An 18849-nucleotide genomic window follows, 5' to 3' on the forward strand; every position below is an offset into this window, starting at 1 on the left:
TTGTGCCAATCTCACTATCTCCCCTGTGCCTGTCAAACACCTTTGGGAATCCAGATTGACTACGGTGATTCTATATCACATCTTCTTGTAGCGAGTATAATTAAAGAATTCTCTCAGTATCACAGTACTCCTGTGGGGAGCATTGATCGATCCCACTGTTGATATTTGGGTGATGATCTGCAGGGGAGAGATGTTTAGCTGGTATTTGATTTGGCAGTTCATTCCAGTAACATCTATTTTTAATATCTTTTGATATTTTTTGCAATTATAGCGATAGGATACCTCAACACATCTTTGAATTGTGCCCTGAACTTAGTTTGAGTCGCAGCATAAATACATGTGTTTGTGCAACAACTCAGAAGTTGAAGCATAAATCCTGCTTCTCGTATATAACTATGAATATATACAGATTGATACCCAATATTCCACATGCGGCTCCATATAGAATACATCATGAACACTGACCATAAGAGAATGAAGTTCCCAGAAATAGCAAGCAGTAAAATTATGCTTTTCTTTCGACTCTGCATCTCTGCGTCTCCGGAATTCTGCACATCCTTCTGAGCCCGGAGTCTCTTCCGTGCCTTGCTACTCAATAAAATGTGCCTGACTGTTAACACATTGAAGAGCAGAACCAGGACAAATGGGACACACGGCGTTAGAATATAATGAAGGAATTCAATTGCTGACCAGACAGTTGAAAACAGAACGTCTGTTGATACATCACAAAACCAAGGAACGTTTGTACCTCGATATTGACCTGTAAACATAAAATACCAGAAGATATTCTTCGAACAGCTCAGTGCAGTCAATGATCCGAGAATCATAGCCGCCATTTTATCTGTGCAATATTTAGTTTTGATCTTCTGGCAACAAATTGCCAGAAAGCGATCAAAAGTGAAAGCAACAGTGAACCAGACAGAACAGTCAGTAACTGCAAAAAGCAGGACAGCGTGGATGTTACACACTTGGATGTACCGCATGAATCGAAATTCACCTCGATAAGCAATTGGGATATGCCTCAAAATCAGGTCTATAACAATGACAAGCAGATCCGCCGCTGCCATGGCCACCAGGTAACGAGTTACACATTTGGAAAGGCCACAGTTTCTCCGAGAGAGGGTCAGAATCGTCAACATATTAACTGTGAGGAAGGAAAAAAAACACAAAGAAAACATCACATGAACTTCTGAGTCAAATTACAATGGAGAGTATTTATTGTGATGAGGAAATGCATTACTTTATATGATGATGGATTGAAGTGATTACATCCGGGAGACTGGGATGAGTCGTTAGTATTGTACGATGAACCGTTAATTGGAAATCAATGTTTCTGATCAAATATTTCGCAAGTTGGACCAACACATCAATGGGATGATAATGGTCGCAGTTCTGCCGACAGTTTATTTCATGCTCAAATGAAGCGAACGATGGTTTAGCATAAATTAACCATTTAATCCGATTCACATGAGCTTCAGAGTACAAAATAGGGCAGCGCAGTGAATATTACATCAGATCAGCAATACCCTGGTCAAAAAGAACGCGACAAGGATTTCGGAAAGCAAAGTCGGGAAGCAGGGAGCTGGAGTGACTTCCTTGTGCTTATGCCCAATGAAACTAAAGGTTCAACAGTTCAAATGGGATATCCACAAGTCGATGCATGTTGAGTTTTCAATCACTGTTTTTGTGATTTATTAATTTAAAAAAAATCTGTGCAAGTTTGATTGGGGAATGTCGTTTCGACTGTGGTGTCTCTGAAAGAACATCATGCAATACCAGCAGTGGCCGGACGGTGGCACAGTTCTCAGCACTGCTGCCGCACAACGCCAAGGCCCCGGGTTCAATTCTGGCCTTGGATGACTGTCAGTGTGGAGTTTGCATATTTTCCCTGAGTCTGCGTGCGTTTCCTCCGGGTGCTCTGGTTTCCTCCACTGTCTATAAGTGTTCAGGTAAGGTGGATTAACCATGATCATTTGTCTGTTAGTGTTAGGGGATTAACTTGTTAAATATGTAGGGTTACGGGGATAGGGCCTGGGTGTGAGTTGTTACTGCAGGCTCCAAGGGCCGAATGGCTTCCTTCTGCAATGTAGGGTTTCTTTCTATGATTTCTAAGAGGAAAATAAGCGTAATACGTGGTAACTCGACTCCGCCTGTTTATCACACCTCACATGACAAATATCCACACCAGTAAGTGGAAGCTGAGCTGCAGAATGAATCACATAGAACATAGAACATTCCAGCGCAGTACAGGCCCTTCGGCCCTCGATGTTGCGCCGACCAGTGGAACCAATCTAATGACCCTCTAACCTAAACTATTCCAATATTATCCATATGCCTATCCAATGACCATTTGAATGCCCTTAAAGTTGGCGAGTCAACAACTGCTGCAGGCAGGGCATTCCACGCCCTTGCGACCCTCTGAGTAAAGTACCTGCCTCTGACATGCGTCCTATAATTACCACCCCTCAATTTAAAGCTATGTTTCCTCGTATTAGCCATCACCATTGGAGGAAAAAGGCTCTCACTGTCCATCTATCTAACCCTCTGATCATCTTGTATGCCTCAAATAGGTCACCTCGTAACCTTCTTCCCTCTAATGAAAACAACCTCAAGTCCCTCAGCCTTTCCTCACAAGACCTTCCCGTCATACCAGGCGGCATCCTGATAAACCTCCTCTGCACCCTTTCCAGTGCCTCCACATCTTTCTTATAATGCTGTGACCAGAACTGTACGCAATACTCCAAGTGCGGCCGCACCAGAGTTTTGTACAGCTGTGACATGACCTCATGGCTCAGAAATTCAGTTCCTCTACCAATAAAAGCTAACATACCGTACGCCTTCTTAACAACCCTATCAACCTGGTTACCAACTTTCAGGGATCTACGCACATGTACACCGAGATCTCTCCACTGATCCACACTACCAAGAGCCTTTCCATTTGCCCAATATTCTGTAATCCTGTTACTCTTTCCAAAGTGAATCGCCTCACACTTTTCCACATTAATCTCCATTTGCCACCTCTCGGCCCAGCTCTGCAGCTTATCTATGTCCCTCTGCAAACCGTAACATCCATCCTCACTGTCCACAACTCCTCCAACTTTGGTATTGTCAGCAAATGTACTAACCCATCCTTCTACACCCTGATCTAGGTCATTTATAAAAAACGGATCCCTGCGGTACACCACTAGTAACTGAACTCCAGGTTGAATATTTCCCATCAACCACCACACGCTGTCTTCTATCAGCTAGCCAATTCCTGATCCAAACTGCTAAATCACCTTCCATCCCATGCATCCGTATTTTCTGCAGTAATGTGCATGGAAACCAAAACAACTGATGATGCACCTTGTGAGCATCGTGATGTCCGTGTGCTCCTGTTGGAACTGCAAACCAGCAAGGAAAATACATTCTGGGGAGATATGATGTGGAGTTGCCAGCATTGGACTCGGGTAGGCACAGTAAGTAGTGTCATAACATCACGTTAAAGTCGAACAGGTTAATTTGGTAGCACGGGGTTTCAGAGCACCGTTCCTTCATCAGGTAATAAAGAAGCGGTGCTCCAAAAGCTTGTGCTATCAAATTCCACTTGGCAACAAGGCAGCACACAGAGTCATACAATCAGAGAGGTTTATGGCACGGGAATCTCGCCTTTTGATCCAACTTTTTGTCACCTTTTTTTAACCAGTAAGAAATTCTCATTTACACGCGTTTGGCCCATATGCTTCTCTACCCACCTTAACCATGTAATTGTCTAAACACTTTTTAAAAGACAAAATTGTCTCCGTCTCCAGTTCTGTCTCTAGCAGCAGCTCACTCCAGCCAATCACCATCTCCCCCCCGCCACCCCAATGAAATATTTTGCCCCTGTGAACCCTTTTGGATCTCTGCCCTTTCAACTTAAAACTTTGTCCTCTATTTTGGGCTCCCCTTCATTTGGGAAATTGTTTTGACTATCGAGTTGATCAATGCTCTCCATTCATTTATACACACCTATAAGATCACTCTTAAGTCTCCTACGCTCCAGAGAAAAAAGTCCCAGTCTATCCAGCCTCTCGGTATGATGCAAACCAACAATCCTGGAGTATCCTCGTATTTTTTCTGCACTTTTTCCAGTTTAATAATATTATTTGCATATTAGGGTGACCCAAACTCTACAAGGTGTTCCAAGTGTGGCCTTACCATTGCCTTGCACAACTTCAACAAGACGTCCCAACTCCTGTATTTAATGTTCTGACCGATGAAACCAAGAACGACGAATACCTTCTTCACCTCACTGTACACCTGTGACTCCACCTTCAAGGAGCTATGAACCTGTACCTCTAGAATTCTTTGTCCTCTAATAACCCTCAACGCCCGATATTAGCTGAGTAAATCCTGCCCTGGTTCAATCTCCCAAAATGCATTACCTCACATTTACTGAAATTTAACACCATCTGTCATTCGTCAGCCCACTGGCCTAGTCGATCAAGATCCTTGTAATCTTAGACAAACTTTTTCACTGTCCACTATACCACCAATCTTGATGTCATAAAGAACAAAGAACAAAGAACAACCCAGCACAGGAAACAGGCCCTTCGGCCCAACGAGCCCGCGCCGCCATTTTAAAGAATTTCCCTACACCTACCTTGCCCCGTGTGTTTGCGAATGGTACCGCTACTGTAGCCAGATTCAGGGGAGAATAGTGTAGGGTCACTTTGGTACACCAATCAGCCTAAGAGCACATCTTTGGGGTGTGGGAGGAAACCGGAGCACCCGGAGAAAACACACGCAACCACAGAGAGAATGCGCAAACTCCCACAGACACAGGCCCAAATCCATGTATCTGCACAGCTAGCAGTGATAGTCACTGAGCTGTTGTGGTGCCCGTCTGCTGGTCCAGATTTAAGCACACACATCGACACAAAGCACTAGGCTACTCTCGAAACATCCAAGAGCAGCCCACGCACGACCCACCGTGTGCATGCCCCTCGTTAGACAACAAGGTGGAGCAACACCTGTGGATTAAAGAGACAAAACATAAACATATACTATTACATTTCTAGTATCGACCCGAGGCTCTGTCCCTTTTTAAAACCGTCTTAAATAACCCTCCATCCCTGTGTCACTCATGTGTCCATCGAAGTAAACCTTAAACAAGTCCAGAGGGCCTGCCTCCACCACCTTACTTGGGAGCACATTCCATACCCCCACAATCCTCTGTGTGAAAAACCTTCCTCTAGTATCCAAATTATACTTCTCCGCCCTCACCCTTAGCTCGTGACCTCTCGTGATAGTTGTCCACAGTCTAGGGAAAAGCTTGCCAGTGTTGACTCTATCTATACCATTCATTATTTTATACACCTCTGTCAGCTCCCCCCTTACTCTCCGTCTTTCTAAGGAGAAGAGCCCCAGTTTTTCCAATCTTTCCTCATAACCCAGCCCTTCCATACCGGGCAGCATCCTGGTAAACCTCCTCTGCACTCTCTCCAGTGTCTCCACGTCCTTCTGGTAGTAAGGTGACCAGAACTGGACGCAGTACTCCAAATGCGGTCTAACCAACGTTCTGTACAACTGAAACGTTAGGCGACAGCTCTTATACTCTATACCCCTTCCTATAAAGGCTAGCATTCTATAAGCTTTCTTTGCAACCTTCTCGACCTGTGTTGACACCTTCAGAGACTTGTGCACTTGCACTCCCAGGTCCCTCTGCATTTCTATACTCTTAATTGGCCTACCTTTTATCATGTAACTCCTCCCTGCATTATTCCTTCCAAAATGATTCACCTCGCATTTGTCAGGATTAAATTCCATCTGCCATTTATCTGCCCAATATACCAACCTATCCATATCCTGCTGTGTCACCTGACAATCTTCCTCAGTACCCGCTAATCCTGCCATCTTGGTGTCATCCGCAAACTTGCTGATCACACCACGTACGCCCTCTTCCAATTTGTTTATATATATTACGAAGAGAAGAGGAACCAGTACTGAGCCCTGCGGCACACCACTGGAGACAGACCTCCAGCCAGAAAAGGACCCTTCCACTATTACTCTCTGCCTCCTATTGCCTAGCCAGTTTTCAATCCATCCAGCTACCTGTCCTTGTATTCCATGTGCTTTAACTTTTTCAAACAGCCTACCGTGAGGGACTTTGTCAAACGCCTTACTGAAATCCATATAGGTGACATCAACGGCTCGCCCATCGTCAACCGTTTTTGTCACCTCCTCAAAAAATTCCACCAGATTCGTAAGGCAAGACCTCCCCTGAACAAAACCATGTTGCGTATCCCTAATCAGATCGCAACGCTCCAAATGTTTATACATCCTATCCCTAAGAATTTTTTCCAACAATTTTCCAACATCCGCAAACTTGCTAATAATGCCCCCTAAATTATCATCCAAAGCATTCAAAGTGGCAAATAACAGTGGACCTGCAATTCATCCCCAGCAACCCACAATGTCCTGGGATACATTTCAGCTGGTCCCGGGGACCAGCTATCTTGATGCGCATTATGACTTTTGGCACCTCCATTTCTGTTATATGTACACTGCTCAAGACATCACTATTTATTTCCCTAAGTTCCCTAACATCAATACTTTTCTCAACAGTGAATACTAATAAGAAACATTCATTTAGGATCTCACCCATTTCTTGTGAATCTGCCCATAGGTAACCTTTTTGATCCTTAAGAGATCCTATCCTCTTCCGAGTTTCTCTTTTACTCTTCATGTATTTGTAGAAGCTGTTTGGACTGTGGCATCAGCTAGCGCTAATACAACTGGAGGCAAAGGGAAACAGGCGGATAACATTCTATTGGTAGGAGTCAGACCTGGCAGAATGGAAAATGGTTGTGGCTTTTTTTTGAGTTGAAACATCCGACCCCAAGGTCATTGCTGCCCGCCTTCCTCAGGCTAGTGCCAGAGGCGCAATCATCAGAAGCTGCTTCAAGTATGACCGCTTTCCTATCAAAATATTGGAAATGGAGTTTTCCGCTGATCAATGCAGAATGCCAGACTCAGTCACAACTCCACAGATATTGAAGCATTCCGAGTTTATAGGCAGCAGGACCAGCAACATTCAGGCTTAGACTGAAATATGACAGGTAACATTCTCAGCACACACGCACCTATCTGCAGTAACATAGAATCCAATGATCTCCACTTGATATAGAATGAATTGTCATCTCTGAAAGCGGCCCTGGCAATATCCTCTTGGTAACAATTTCCAAAAATGTAAACGGGGCCTGCGATCTAATTACTTTGGCTCCGAGAGCAGATCAGAGACTGTGAATTCTGTGCAGCGTAATTCCCCTCCTGACTCCATAAACCCTTCCCAACACTGGCAATCCACGGGTCAGGGTGTGATGGAACACTCTCCAAAACTTGGATGGTGTAATCTCCGGCAACATTCAAGAAGTTCGACAAAATTAGGCCAAAAAAGAAACGCGTGATTGGAATCCCATCCATCACATTTAGCATCAGCTTTCTCCATTAGCGACGCACAGTGATTGCAGTGTGTGACATCGACACTGCAGCAACTCACCAAGGCTCCTTCAACAGAACCTTCCAAACCCCCGAACTCTGCCCTCTGAAGGAGCAGGTTCAAAACATGCCATGGATGATTAATGGTTAGGAAGTATCTTATTCGCTTGCAGGAATCCGGGAGCTTATTATTCAGGTGAAGGACAGCAAATTTAGAGGGGATTTGCGGAAAACAAGAACTTTTTCAAACAGCCTACCGTGAGGGACTTTGTCAAACGCCTTAGTGAAATCCATATAGATGACATCAACGGCTCGCCCATCGTCAACCGTTTTTGTCACCTCCTCAAAAAATTCTACCAGATTCGTAAGGCAAGACCTCCGCCGAACAAAACCATGTTGCGTATCCCTAATCAGATCGCAACGCTCCAAATGCTTATACATCCTATCCCTAAGAATTTTTTCCAACAATTTTCCAACATCCGCAAACTTGCTAATAATGCCCCCTAAATTATCATCCAAAGCATTCAAAGTGGCAAATAACAGTGGACCTGCAATTCATCCCCAGCAACCCACAATGTCCTGGGATACATTTCAGCTGGTCCCGGGGACCAGCTATCTTGATGCGCATTATGACTTTTGGCACCTCCATTTCTGTTATATGTACACTGCTCAAGACATCACTATTTATTTCCCTAAGTTCCCTAACATCAATACTTTTCTCAACAGTGAATACTAATAAGAAACATTCATTTAGGATCTCACCCATTTCTTCTGAATCTGCCCATAGGTAACCTTTTTGATCCTTAAGAGATCCTATCCTCTTCCGAGTTTCTCTTTTACTCTTCATGTATTTGTAGAAGCTGTTTGGACTGTGGCATCCGCCAGCTCTAATACAACTGGAGGCAAACGGAAACAGGCGGATAACATTCTACTAGTCGGAGTAAGACCTGGCAGAATGGAAAATGGTTGTGGCTTTTTTTTGAGTTGAAACATCCGACCCCAAGGTCATTGCTGCCCGCCTTCCTCAGGCTAGTGCCAGAGGCGCAATCATCAGAAGCTGCTTCAAGTATGACCGCTTTCCTATCAAAATATTGAAAATGGAGTTTTCCGCTGATCAATGCAGAATGCCAGACTCATTCAGAACTCCACTGGTATTGCAACATTCCGAGTTTATAGGCAGCAGGACCAGCAACATTCAGGCTTAGACTGAAATATGACAGGTAACATTCTCAGCACACACGCACCTATCTGCAGTAACATAGAATCCAATGATCTCCACTTGATATAGAATGAATTGTCGTCTCTGAAAGCGGCCCTGTCAATATCCTCTTGGTAACAATTTCCAAAAATGTAAACGGGGTCTGCGATCTAATTACTTTGGTTCCAAGAGCAGATCAGAGACTGTGAATTCTGTGCAGTGTAATTCCCCTCCTGACTCCATAAACCCTTTTCAACACTGGCAATCCACGGGTCAGGGTGTGATGGAATATTCTCCAAAACTTGGATGGTGTAATCTCCGGCAACATTCAAGAAGTTCAACAAAATTAGGACAAAAATAAAACGCGTGATTGGAATCCCATCCATCACATTTAGCATCGGCTTTCTCCATTAGCGACGCACAGTGATTGCAGTGTGTGACATCGACACTGCAGCAACTCACCAAGGCTCCTTCAACAGAACCTTCCAAACCCCCGAACTCTGCCCTCTGAAGGAGCAGGTTCAAAACATGCCCTGGATGATTCATGGTTAGGAAGGAATCTGAGTTTCGCCACCTGAAAGATTGGGAGAGGCGGGAAACATTACATTTAATAAATTGGTAGATGAGCAAGTTATACACAATATCATACAAAGCAGTGGACCAACTGACGCATAAAATAATAGATAGGTGTTTGATAGTCGCTGCAGACACGATGGGCGGAACTGCCTCTTTCTGTGTGGCAATTTCGTTTACTTTAAGACACAAACAAGCTTTTTTTTCTCAAGTCACACCTCATCCTGACTTTAACCTGTTTGATCGTCCTTTCATTGCTGCTGGATCAAAGTCCTGGGACTTATTTCCTATCAGCACTGCAGGTGTACCAGCATCCTATACGGCGAAAAGCTTCGCAATGCTGGTTCACTTTCACCTTTTCAAAGGCAACCGGTGAATGGGAATCTTATTGATCGAGCTTGTGCGTCTGACACACGTATTTCACAAAAAAGCGAGAACAAACGGATAGTTCCATAGAGTGGCTTCAACAACCGGAAGGAGTAAATAGGAAGAGAACAGTTACAATTAAGGACAAAATATCTAAAAAAAAAGACCAATACAAAAACCTACCAGGGACAACGACAGCGGAAAGGACGGGATAATAAATCCGTTCAATATCAAAGAACAGAAGTAATATTCTGAACTCTGAAAGAAGATTATCATCCATCCTCCCTTTCTCTTTGGAAAAGCTAATTCCGATGGTAATGCTGTGGGTGTCAGAGCGAAAGCAGCTCCTTATCAATAGAAGAACGGAACCCTCCAGTTTTATATTTGACGTCCATGGAGACGGTGATTAGTTACAGTTACTGAACAAACAGTTCAATCTCGCGCAGACTCATCCGACCATTTTTTTGTGAGGACAATATTCCATTTGTTTTTCACTCAATGTTCCAATCAGTCGTTTAAGCAGGATAAGGGTGTAAAAGACAAAAAAGGTATATGTTAAAAATATCAATTTCAACCAAATAAATGGGTCATTTAGTAACACAACGAATAAAACAAGGGCATTAAGATGCGCCGAGAAGCAATATTAACTGATAGAATTTTTTTTTGCATTTTTTCTTATGAAGCAGAAGCAGAGACAGAGAGACCAGACCCAAAATCCAGGGAGTAAAGATTAAAAGTGAGGCGTGGGGAGGGGGTAGCGGGGTGGGGGCGGGGGGAGGGGTTGGGGGCGGTGGGTGTGGGTGTGAGGGGGAGCGGGACTGAGCTAAGAAGCTAGGTTTAACTGACAATGTACTTGCATTCATCTCTGGTTGCACACTCTCCGTGTTGGCTCGGCTAGGTTCATGCAATAGTTCTGATGGAAATGGGTTGCATTAGAATTTCGGAACTCCTGATATCCTGACCTGTTTTGTGCATTGGTTTCTGTGCATGGAGGAGAAGGGCATCTGTGTCTTTACCCACTCACTCCCTTTAGCAGTGTCCTGGTTCTTATCCCAGAATTTATTTACACCTACTTACTCACCCTGACTGACACACACATTTCAACTTACTTATTCATTCAGGCTCACTCAAAGTCCCTGATTGGATCACACACTCAGACTCACTCACCCAGACTCACTCACTCATCCTGACTCACTGACACGCTCAGACTCACTCACTCACTCTGAATCACTACTTCACCCTAACTCACTCACACACCCAGACTCACTCACTCACACAAGCTCACTCAAACACGCATACTCACTCACTCAACCAGACTCACTCACATAACCAGGCTCACACCCTCACCCAGACTCACTTACATATCCAGACTCACTCACACATGCAGACTCACTCACTCAAGCAGATTTACACACACTCAGGCTCAATCACTCACTAAACCGGACTCAGTCACACGCCCAGTCTCAATCACTTCTGCCGACTCACTCATAAACAAGGACTCACTCACTCACACAGGCTCGCTCAGACACAAAAACTCACTCACACACCCAGGTGCAGCGCTAGTCATTATTCCAGAGTTTCAAACATGCTGAATCACTTACTCTGATACATTCACTCACAGACTCACTCTATCACTCAGAGCAAATCACTTACTTAGCCTCTGTTACTCACTCATTCACTCCTTCACTATTTCACTCACTTAGATCCGCTCACTCACTCACTCAGAAAAACTCAGTCAAACACTCATATATCATACGAGAGACAGAGCGATAGAAAATGAGTCCAACTCTCATACATATAGAATCTTAGAATGGATTCTATTCTATTCCAAGAATCCAAAGAGAGAGACTATTCGGCCTTTGCCTGTGTGTTGCCCTGTACAAGTTCTGTTCATCTCGTTTCTTTCCCAGTCATTGATTTATAATCCATCAGATCCTTTCTCTTCAGATGCCTTTCCCATTCCCCTTTGACAACCCTGATTTGATGTTGCCGCTGCCACACTCTCAGACAGTCCAGGTCCTAAAGACTCAGCGCATTAAAAACTATCCTTCATTTCCCTGCCAATGGGAACAGTATTTCTTCATCTGCTCTTCTTAGGTAGCATTTACAAACCTATAACAGTTACCATCTAGAAGGTCAGTGGCAGCTCATACATGGGGACACCAGTACCTGGAAGCCTCCCTCCAAACCACACCCTATCCTGACTCGGAAATGTATTGCTGCTCCTTCACGGTCGCTGGGGTAAAATCCTGCCACTCCCTCCCTAACCGTTAAGTTAACAGCACTGTGGATGTACCTGCACCTCGGGGAATGCTGCCGTTCAAGAAAAAAGTTTATCACCTCGTTGTCATGATCAATTGGAGATGGGAAATGAATGTTGGCCGAGCCAGTGAGCTCACCTTACATAAATAAATAAAACAAGTAAAAACTCGCAACCACAACCTGAGACTAACAGATACAGAATCAACCTCGCTCACATACATGTGTTGGATGCACAATGAATTCGCCAATCACACTCACTAACAGAGGGTGACATGAAGTCAAGATGAAGCGATAGTAATCCAGTTGTAGTTTAACCAGAGTTTTACGCAAGAACAGCGAACATCTTAACACAAAATGCAACATGTTAACCCGACACCGAACATCAGAGAACAGGAAGATTTTTTTTTTGCCGAACAGAAAACACCTTCACGGCGAATACTTTTACATAACAGGGAAAACGTTTCTAGAGCAGGCGACGTATCAGCAGAACTGATAAATATATTGCCACGCAATATTTACACAGCCGGACACACATTTACAACAACAAGGAAGCATTTTACACAACAGCAGAAAACACCTCTCAACAACAGATAGAACAGATACAAAACAGGAAATATATTTACAAACAGGAAAACACCTTACACAATAACAGTGAACATCACTAAACAACAGAGAGCACAGTTACAGAGCAGGAAATATATTTGCAAACATATATTTTCAACACAAAATTCCTTTACATCAGTGACTGATTGTCCAATTCCGTGTATGCTGGTTTCCTATCACTTCATCTGTCGTTACATGTTTCCAGACGATGTGTCTTGCCACTTTTGTGTCTGTCTTTCTCTTTTCAATGCATTCTTGGTGTTGTGTAGTGGAATTATGTGGCCAGACTTAGCCTCCTGACGCTGCTGCTGGTGTGAAACAATCTAGAATTGAGTACCTGACTGGCTGCATTTATAGACAGCAGGGCTTTATCGTTCCGTAGTAGAGTCGTGTAGCGGAAGCGTGCTGGGCCTAAAGGCCTGAGGTTTGTCAATCGAAATATTCTTCTCGTATTTCTATAAACAATAATGATAAAACCACTTCACTGCAAATGTGCAATATTTGTGACTTTTACGTGAAGATTATAGACAGGTTACATTGATTACATTGGTTGTCTTTTCCGGGAAATGCTTCAATCTGCAGTAAAACACTTCTAGATCCACACAAACAGCAAAGCCTTTGAAAACGCACCAGTACATATTAGTGAACAAGCTAATGGTCTCAGGGCACAACTTCAGAATTTGTGGGCAATGTGAAATTTGGAAACATTGTTAACTGCGAGGAGAATGGTGCAAAACTTCAAAAAGGAGATAAACAAGTTGTCGGAACGAGTGGACAAGTTGCAGATGAAATCCAAAGCAGAGGATTGTAAAGTGATTCATTCTCCTTGGAAGATTACAGGGAGACAGCAAAAAGTAAAGAAGCAGACGGAGCTGGTTGTGTATGTGTATCAGTCATTGGACAGACCATTAAACTAGCTCTCCGTGTATGCTGGCGTCCTAATCTTCATCACATAATTCCACTACATAACGCCAAGAATGCAATGAAAGGAGAAAGACAGACACAAAAGTAACAAGATTCATTGTCTGGAAACATGTAACGACAGATGAAGTGATAGGACACCAGCATACACTGAGAGATAGTTTAATAAAGCATATTGAATTGTACCCTTGATTAACAGGGGCTTTGAGTGCATGAACAAGGAGGTTATGTTAAGATGATGTAAGGCGCTAAAACATCCACAGCTGAAGTATTGTGTCCAATTCCGGAAGTCACACAATCGGAAGGATGTGAAGGCATTTGAGAGACTGCAGAAAAGGTTCATGATATTGTTTGTAGGACTGAGAAACTTCACTAATGAGAAAGGATGAGAGAGTTTGGCACTGTTTTCCTTGGAGAATTGAATGTTGAAAGGAGATTTAATCGAGGTACTAAATCTCAAGACACACCTGGGCAGAATGGAAAGGAACAAACTGTTCCTACGCCTGGAATAAAAGAGATGAGATTTAAAGTCATTATCAAAGGGGGGAATAGAAACACGAGGAAAATGTTTTTCACACATCGAGTGCTTAATGTATGGAATGTACTGCTGGAGAGAGGAGGATAGTTCAACTGAAGCATTCGAAAAGGAATTAGACTGTTATTTAAAAAAGGGAAGAATGTGCAGAGTTCCAGGGAAAAGGCGGAAATGCTCATTATCTGTCAGAACGTTAATATATTGTCATTCATCACTCATCACTGAATCGAGAATGAACTGTTCCCTGCCGTTTCGAAACAAGTTGAAGTGCAGGAATGATTCAATAACAGAAGAGATGTTGGTGTAAGTCTAAAGGAAAAGGTGCAGAAACCAGATATGTGTCTAAAATGTGTTGATGTTGGCAGAATGATAAACAGGTGCCTCCCGAAAGGAAAGCAAGAGTAAACATGAGAATAAAATAGTAACCTGCAAAGAAAATTTGAAGCAAAATGGAGCTGAGTTGAATGTCTGAAATTGTATCGGGAAGGCGATAAAATGTTTCATTGAGGAATGACTTTCTGTTTCTGGAGTTTACACTGGGCTTTATTGGATCATTATAGGAGGCTGAGATGGAAAAATATCAGCATTCATCAAGATCAAGAATTAAAATGAGTGGAGACTGAAATCCGAGTGATGTTTCTTGACTGAACAGAGATGCTTCATAACGCAGTCACTCAGTCTGCCCAATATGACCGACAGTTTTATCAACATAATAACACCTTGAAATTAGAAATATAGAAACTAATGTTACACCTGGAATGCGTGGTTAAGGCTCTGAACAGTGAGGACGGATAATGGCACGTCATCAATTCTGATCCATTTTCCTATTTCCTCAACAGATGATTTGCTCGCACCAGTGTTGATGTAGAGGTGCCGGAGTTGGACTGAGGTGGCCACAATAAAAAAGTCTCACAACACCGGGTTAACTTTGGAATCACGAGCTTTGGAGCGCTGTTCCTTCTTTAGATGAGTTGAGGGAGGTTGACAAATAGACAGGAGCACAGTAGTATGATAATTACAGATTGGAGTGAGAAGAATGGTTCGAATGCGCATCTTTTCGGGTAATCAAGCCGTTAAAAATACAGACAGTAAGGGTGGAGAGAGAGATAGTCACAAGTTAAAGAGGTGTGGATTGTCTCAAGTCAGGACAGTGAGAAGGATTTTGCCAACAGGAAAAGCATGATCGCGATGGGAAAGGACATTGTGGGAAAAAAATACAAGAAAAAAGTGTTTCAGACGTGACAGCCGTCAAACTGAACAGAACCAGATATCCATTACACAAATACTCCCAGTGCCTCCAGAGAAGCCCTTTCCCCCAAACAAGTATTTGTGTAATTGTATTTGTTGTTCTTGCACTGACAGGTAACATCAAATCACAACCTCACCAACCAGTGACAGCCAGTTAAATAACCATCCCACACTCGCTGATAATGGAGTTTCTGACAGTGACAGTTTCTGACCATCCTCCGATTGGACCTGGAGGGAACCAGATTCACTGTCAGAGCTGGACTTTCTTACAGAGTGGGTGACAGAGCCAGGTGAGCGACGGTGATGGAGTGGTGACTGCGAGAGCATTTGACCAAGGGTCAGTTCCTGACCATCACTGTTCTGATTTCTTTAATGAGTTATCGCAGGTCATAACAGTAGGTGGACACTCTTAAAATGAAATTCACTAAAAATCCTCCCCATCACGATCTTTCTAATGGAAAATTCAGCTTCAATTTGCTTTGAGTGGAAACTATGTGAAATGAAAGAACAGGCCTCAGAATTGATCAATGAGTTCCCAGTAAAGAACAATTGTAAAAAGGTGGCTTCAACCAGACAAGGCAAATTCAGTTTCCAAACTGCGCTCCGGGCTCTCCTGGTGCCTGATAAAATCAGCAACTGAGGAAGTTCCGTAATTAAAACTATTGCAAATAAGGGTCAACAGCGTAGTGCAAGCGATGGTGGTGTAGTGGTGAGCGTAGCTACTTTTCAAGCAGTTGACCCAGGTTCGATTCCTAGCCATCGCATTGATAATTTATTTACAACTTTTTCCACTTCCTCCTGTGTTTTCAACAGAGTGGATCGAAACAGGGCGGACACAACATTTGACTATAATGAAATACAATAGAGATTTCTCTTTTTCTTGTGTTTATTCGGACCTAATTCATTTCTACTGAAAAATTATTGAGCTACAAAAACAAGTCTCTGACCTAATCAATGAGTTCTCCGTCAGAGACAAAAAGACAAAGTAAAGGGAGAGGAACAAATTTCAGCTCACACACTGTGCTTTGTCCAATAACGGTGCCTGATGAAGTTAGTATGAACGCTACTGAGGTGATTATATGAGAAGCGCAAGCCGCGGAGCTGCGATGGCCGAGTGGTTAAGGCGTTGGATTAAAAATCCAATGGGGTTTCCCCGCCCAGGTTCGAGTCCTGTTGGCAGCGGTTATTGTTAAAAACGTTTTCTTCCGGCAGCCGCTGACCCGGAACTCTTCTGCAATTTTGGTGCCAAGTCTGTGGATCACCATCATGCTTTCAGCTCCATGGCTCCGGGCCGAGTGCAGGAAGGTGAGCTTGAAGAGGACACCTGGGTGCCCTCGGGCTGGCATGGACAAGATAAGCCGAATGATTCAGTGCTGTTCCCCTTCTCTGGTTCCATGAGGGAAATCATAATGCGAGCAGATTGAAAAATAAACAGCATCAGGAGCGCAAGGACAAAACAAGGTCTCATTTCAGAGGAAGATTCTTATGGAATGACACACAGAACATAAGAAATAAATTTCATCAGAATACACTGAATGATCATTTCAAAATGCTGCTTGGATGATATGACATCGTGTTCATTCAAACACATTGCTGCAAGCTGGTCATTATTGGGCGTTAGGAACTCCTGGTTATAGCAGATTGGGAATGGAAGGAGCAGCTTCACATCTGCACATTGACAGGTCAAACTGTGTCTCAGATTGACAGCTCCCAGGACAGGTTTTCCTCTCCTCTCGCTCTGTGCTGTGGATTCTCGGGGATGAGTTGGAGTTTCCCAGCTCAGTAACTGTGAAAGCCTCTGAGGCCGGCGATGCTCACAGTGTCTGTTCCCCAGATTCAGGGGGCTGCAGCCAATCAGAGCTGTGCCTGAGTTAACCCAGAGCTGGTTGAAACGATGATATTGTTCACAAGCTGAATTCTATTTGATCAGATGTAGGTACAGATTGTGTGCACTCAGTCACTAAACAACAAGATCCCACCTTCATATAGAGTTGGTGAGAGGGGGTGGAGGGATAGAGTGAGTTAGAGCAGTGAGACACAGACCGCCAGACAATGCCTCAGTGACAGAAATCCTTGTAAATTCCGGCTTTATCCAGAGAGATTCTTTTGGAGAAACAGAAGCTGCAGTCTCAGCTCTCATAAGGACATAAGAACTAGGAGCAGGAGTAGGCCATCTGCCCCCTCGAGCCTGCTCCGCCATTCAAACCCATCATGGCTGATCTTTTCGTGGACTCAGCTCCACTTACCCGCCCGCTCACCATAACCTTTAATTCCTTTATTGTTCAAAAATTGATCTATCCTTGCCTTAAAAACATTTAATGAGGTAGCCTCAACCGCTTCACTGGGCAGAGAATTCCGCTGATTCAGAACACTTTGCGTGAAGAAGTTCCTCCTCAACTGAGTTCTAAATCCGCTTCCCCTTAGTTTGAGGCTATCCCGCACCACCCCCAACCCCCACCACCCCCCACGCCCCCCCCACCCCACCAGTTCTAGTTTCACCCGCCAGTGGAAATAATTACCCTGCTTCTACCTTATCTATTTCCTTCAAAATTTTATATAGTCCGATAAGATCTCCCCTCATTCTTCTGAATGCCAATGAGTGTAGCTCTATTCTACTCAGTTTCTCCTAATATGCCAACTCTCTCATCTCCGGAATCAGCCTAATGAATCTCCTCTGTACCCCTCCAATGCAAATTCATCCTTTCTCAAGTAAGGGGACCAAAACTGCACACAGTACTCCACAGCACCTGCAAACCAACTCCTTGAGATTCCTGCACAAGGATACCCAGCTCCCTCTGCAGAGCAGCATGCTGCAATTTTTCCCATTCAAATAATAGCCCATTTTGCTGTTATACCTACCAAAATGGATGACATCACATTTACAACATTGTACTCCATATGCCAGACCCTCGCCCATTCAATGTCCCTTTGTAGACTTTCAGCGTTCTCTGCACGCTTTGCTCTTCCACCCATCTCTGTGTCATCTGCGACTCTTGATATATTCATCTAACTCTCACTGATATTGCAGCAGAGACACATTATTAATTCCACATTCAGAAACAGTGCTGCATTTTGACGGACGAGATGGGGAGATGCAACAGAATCTCAATGGCCCAGTTCCAAACAGGGTGCAAGCTCAGAGGGGCCTGAGGTTCAGAGAGACCTTTGACAGTGAGATGACATTTTGAACATGTCGTTCGGAAAGCGGATTGGATCTTTGGCTTCATAAGTGGAGACAATGTTTCTGCACAGAATCTCTGCGTTGCAGAAGGAAGCCATTTGGCCCATCGAGTCTGCAACAACTTCCTGAAAGAACATCTTTTGCACAATTTTCCCTACGCTAATCTGCACGCATTCTACCCCGAAGATACCTAATTGAAACGGGCATTTTGTTTTAATTAGTACATGATTCCACACGACCCTCTACTCAAAATGTTGAATGTAACAGCATCTGCTTATCTCTGAAATTCATTCTCTGTCGTCTTATTAACTAGAATTCTCTTTAGTACACCGATACATCGACTCAACTGCTGCAGGTCAGATCACATTCCAATTTATATTGACGACATGGGAAAGTACATTAATATTGAATTCTCCATGGGATTTGATGCTGATTCCAGTCATTAATTCCTGTTGATCTGTCTCTGCAGCAGCGATAGTTAATGTGAATTTTCTTCCGCTC

At 43.7% G+C, this 18849-nt stretch overlaps 2 non-coding genes across 2 annotated transcripts; both read left to right on the plus strand.

The window, feature by feature from the left end:
* Nucleotides 1-15859: 15859 nt before the first annotated feature.
* Nucleotides 15860-15931, plus strand: trnae-uuc (transfer RNA glutamic acid (anticodon UUC)). Its single transcript has one exon. It is a non-coding gene; the product is annotated as a tRNA-Glu (tRNA).
* Nucleotides 15932-16267: 336 nt separating this feature from the next.
* trnaf-aaa (transfer RNA phenylalanine (anticodon AAA)) lies at nucleotides 16268-16349 on the plus strand. Its single transcript has one exon. It is a non-coding gene; the product is annotated as a tRNA-Phe (tRNA).
* The last annotated feature ends 2500 nt before the right edge of the window (nucleotides 16350-18849 follow it).

The sequence above is a fragment of the Carcharhinus amblyrhynchos genome, unplaced genomic scaffold (assembly GCF_965287045.1).
Source record: "Carcharhinus amblyrhynchos unplaced genomic scaffold, sCarAmb.v2.hapA scaffold_79, whole genome shotgun sequence".
Taxonomy (NCBI): Eukaryota; Metazoa; Chordata; class Chondrichthyes; order Carcharhiniformes; family Carcharhinidae; genus Carcharhinus; species Carcharhinus amblyrhynchos.